This window comes from Arachis stenosperma, chromosome 3 (genome assembly GCF_014773155.1).
Source record: "Arachis stenosperma cultivar V10309 chromosome 3, arast.V10309.gnm1.PFL2, whole genome shotgun sequence".
NCBI classification, from domain to species: Eukaryota; Viridiplantae; Streptophyta; class Magnoliopsida; order Fabales; family Fabaceae; genus Arachis; species Arachis stenosperma.
The window spans coordinates 27,359,931-27,364,285 of record NC_080379.1 but is presented as its reverse complement, the minus strand read 5'-3'; the positions used below and the strand labels follow the sequence as shown (position 1 = coordinate 27,364,285).

The following is a 4,355-nucleotide window of genomic DNA, read 5'->3' as shown; positions in this document are numbered from 1 at the left end:
TCAATCTCAAGAACTCCTTTCTTTTGAGTTGTTCCATTGTTCACAGGATTTCTTTTAAAAGTGTACATGAACTGGTTATTTGCAACCATTTCAATGAGTTCCTGGGCTGCTGCAAGTATTTTCTTTAGATGAATAGATCAGCCTGCAAAATGGTCCAATGACATCTTGGATAACTCAGACAGACAATCATAGAAGATACCTATGATGCTCCATTCTGAAAGCATGTCAGAAGGACACCTTCTAATCAATTGCTTGTATCTTTTCCAAGCTTCATAGAGGGATTCACCTTCCTTTTGTTTGAAGGTTTAAACTTCCACTCTAAGCTTACTCATCTTTTGAGGTGGAAATAATTTAGCTAAGAAGGCATTGACCAGCTTTTCTCAAGAGTTCAGGCTGTCTCTAGGTTGTGAGTTCAACCATATACTAGCTCTGTCTCTTATAGCGAAAGGGAAAAGCATGAATCTATAGACCTCGGGATCAACTCCATTGGTCTTAACAATGTAACAGATTTGCAAAAATTCAGCCAAGAACTGATGAGGATCTTCTAATGGAAGTCCATGAAACTTGTAATTCTGTTGCATCAGAGAAACTAATTGAGGCTTAAGCTCAAAATTGTTTGCTTCAATGGTAGGAATAGAGATGCTTCTCCCATAGAAGTCGGGAGTAGGTTCAGTAAAGTCACCAAGCACCTTCCTTGCATTGTTGGCATTGTTGTTATTTTCGGCTGCCGTGTCTTCTTCTTTTTTGAAAATTTCTGTCAGGTCCTCTCCAGAGAGTTGTGCTTTAGCTTCTCTTAATTTCCTCTTCAGAGTCCTTTCAGGTTCAGGATCAGCTTCAACAAGAATGCCTTTATCTTTGTTCCTACTCATATGAAAGAGAAAAAAACAAAGAAGTATGGAATTCTCAATGTCACAGTATAGAGATTCCTTGATGTGTCAGAGGAAAAGAAGAATAGAAGGATAAGGTAGAGAATTCGAACTTATAGAGAGAGGGGGGGTCCGAATTATCAAAGGAGGATAAGTGTTGGTGATTAAATAGAAAGTGATGAAAGAGAGTTTTTGAAAATTAAAAAATTTTTTGAAAAAGCGGTTGGTGATTTTCGAAAATTGGGAGAGAAAAAGTGATTAGGTGGTTTTGAAAAAGATAAGAAATAGTGATTAGTTGAAAAGGATTTGAAAATAAATTTAAAAAGATAAGAAGTTAGAAAAAAATTTGAAATCAAATTAAAAGAGATATGATTGAAAAAAAGATTTGATTTTAAAAAGATATGATTTAAAAAAGATATGATTGACAAGATATGATGATTTTTTTTAAATTGATGACTTGACTAACAAGAAATTAAAAGATATGATTCTAAAATTCAAATATTGAACCTTTCTTAACAAGAAAGTAACAAACTTGAAATTTTTGAATCACAACATTAATTGTTAGCAAGGATTTTTGAAAATATTAAAAGAAAAAAGAGAAAGATTTGATTTTGAAAAAGATATGATTGATAAGAGAGGATATGAAAAAGATAAGATTTTGAAAAATTAGTTTTAAAACCTGAAAAATTGAAAAAGATTTGAATTGAAAACAAAACTACCTCCTTGGTGCTATCCTATCCATTCTGGCGTTTAACGCTCACTTGACTACCTCTTTGGGCGTTAAACGCCCAGTCAGATACCCTGACTAGCGTTTAAATGCCAGAATTCTTTCTTCACTGGGCGTTTTGAGCGCCCAGCTTTTTTCTCTATGATTCCTCTGCTGTATGTTCTGAATCTTCGATTATCTGCATTATTGACTTGAAAAGACATAATTTTGAAATTTTTTGAATTTTTAATAATGAGAGATAAAAACAACAAAATGAAACTAATCATGAAAAACTATGATCAAATAAACAATGCATGCAAGAACACTTTGAATGACAATATGAACATCAAGAACATATTTTTTGAAAATTTTTAAGAAAAGAAAGACATGCAAGACACCAAACTTAGAAATTTTCATACTAGAGACACTAACAAATTGAGAATGCTCATGAGAAACAACAAAAGACACAGAACAAGAGAATTTAAAGATCAGACAAAGAAAATCATCAAGAACAACTTGAACATCATGAGGAACACCATGCATGAGTTTTCGAAAATTTGCAAAAAATAAAAACATGCAATTGACACCAAACTTAAAAATTGACACTAGACTCAAACAAGAAACACAAAATATTTTTTATTTTTATGATTTTATAAATTTTTTTTGTATTTTTTTTGAAAATTATTTTGAAAAAGAAAATAAGAAACTCAAAATTTTTAATAAGAATTTCAGGAATCATGCAATGTTAGTCAAAAGCATCAGTCTAAAAAAAGATTAGACATGGCTAACCAAGCTTCAGCAGGACATTACATACAACAGCTAAATTGATGGGAATCAACTGGCTCCTGTGATGATAAAAGTATCATCTGAAACTCTAGAATTCATTCTTAAAAATTCTGAAGAACAAAATAAAAAGAAAAATACCTAATCTAAGCAACAAGATGAACCATGAGTTGTTCAAACTCGAACAATCCCCGGCAACGGCGCCAAAAATTTGGTAGACAAAATTGTGAGTTCACACTTTTTTCACAACTCCACGCAGTTGACCAGCAAGTGCACTGGGTCATCCAAGTAATACCTTACGTGAGTAAGGGTCGATCCCACGGAGATTGTCGGCTTGAAGCAAGCTATGGTCATCTTGTAAATCTCAGTCAGGCAGATTCAAATGGTTATGGAGTTTTGATAATTAAAGGATAAATAAGACATAAAATAAGATAGAAATACTTATGTAATTCATTGGTGTGAATTTCAGATAAGCGTATGGAGATGCTTTGTTCCTCCTGAATCTCTGATTTCCTAGTGCCTTCATCCAGTCATGCGTACTCCCTTCCATGGCAAGCTGTATGTTGGGGGATCACCGTTGTTAATGGCTACCGTCCGTCCTCTCAGTGAAAATGGTCTTCTACGGTTTCTCGCATGGCTAATCAGCTGTCAGTTCTCGATCGTGTCGGAATAAGATCCATTGATCCTTTTGCGCACTGTCACTGAGCCCCACAGTCGCGAGTTTGAAGCGCGTCACAGTCATCCCATCCCATATCCTACTCAGAATACCACAGACAAGGTTTAGACTTTTTGGATCTCAAGAATGCTGCCAATTGATTCTAGCTTATACCACGAAGACTCTGATCGCACGGAATGGAAGGCTCTGTTGTTAGGAGAGGCAACCATGCGTCGTGAACCAGGAGGCCAAGAGATACACACTCAAGCTCTCGCAGATAGAACGGAAGTGGTTGTCAAGCACGCATTCATAAGGGAGGATGATGATGAGTGTCACGGATCATCACATCCATCAGGTTGAAGTACGAGTGAATATCTTAGAACAAGAATAAGCGTGAATTGAATAGAAGAACAATAGCACTTTGCATTAATTCATGAGGAACAGCAGAGCTCCACACCTTAATCTATGATATATAGAAACTCCACCGTTGAAAATACATAAGGTCAGCCATGCCTCCCAAATAACATGAAACAATCGAAAAAGGGTTCAAAGACCTGATCCCAAGATCATAGATGATCAGAAGATGAAAATACAATAGTAAAAGGTCCTATTTATAGAGAACTAGTAACCTAGGGTTTACAGAAATAAGTAAATGATGCAGAAATCTACTTCCGGGGCCCACTTGGTGTGTGCTTGGGCTGAGCATTGAAGCTTTCACATGCATAGGCTTTTCTTGGAGTTAAACACCAACTTTGGTGCCAATTTGGGCATTTAACTCCAATTCTGGTGCCAGTTTGGGCGTTTTACGCCAGAATTTTTATGCTGACTTGGAATGCCAGTTTGGGCCATCAAATCTCAAGCAAAGTATAAACTATTATATATTGCTGGAAAGCCCAAAATGTCTACTTTCCAACGCAATAGAGATCGCGCCAATTGGGCTTTTGTAGCTCCAGAAAATTCATTTCGAGTGCAGTGAGGTCAGAATCCAACAGCATCTGCAGTTCTTTTTCAGCCTCTGAATCAGATTTTTGCTCAGGTCCCTCAATTTCAGCCAGAAAATACCTAAAATCACAGAAAAACATACAAACTCATAGTAAATTCCAGAAATATGATTTTTGCATAAAAACTAATAATTATATACTAAAAACGAACTAAATCATACTAAAAACTACCTAAAAACAATGCCAAAAAGTGTATAAATTATCGGCTCATTATACACCCTCTTCAACATCAAATTCAAACGTCTTGGAACGAGGTTCTATGATTTGAATTTCCCATGAAGGTTCCACATCTCCTATGTCTTCAACCACTTCCTCTTCTTCTATAGTTTCAACTTTCTCCACTT

The 4,355-nt window shown here is 35.7% G+C and overlaps 1 non-coding gene across 1 annotated transcript; it reads left to right on the top strand.

Moving 5' to 3' along the window:
* Positions 1-218: 218 nt before the first annotated feature.
* Positions 219-326, top strand: LOC130971462 (small nucleolar RNA R71). The gene has a single exon (XR_009082680.1). It is a non-coding gene; the product is annotated as a small nucleolar RNA R71 (small nucleolar RNA).
* The last annotated feature ends 4,029 nt before the right edge of the window (positions 327-4,355 follow it).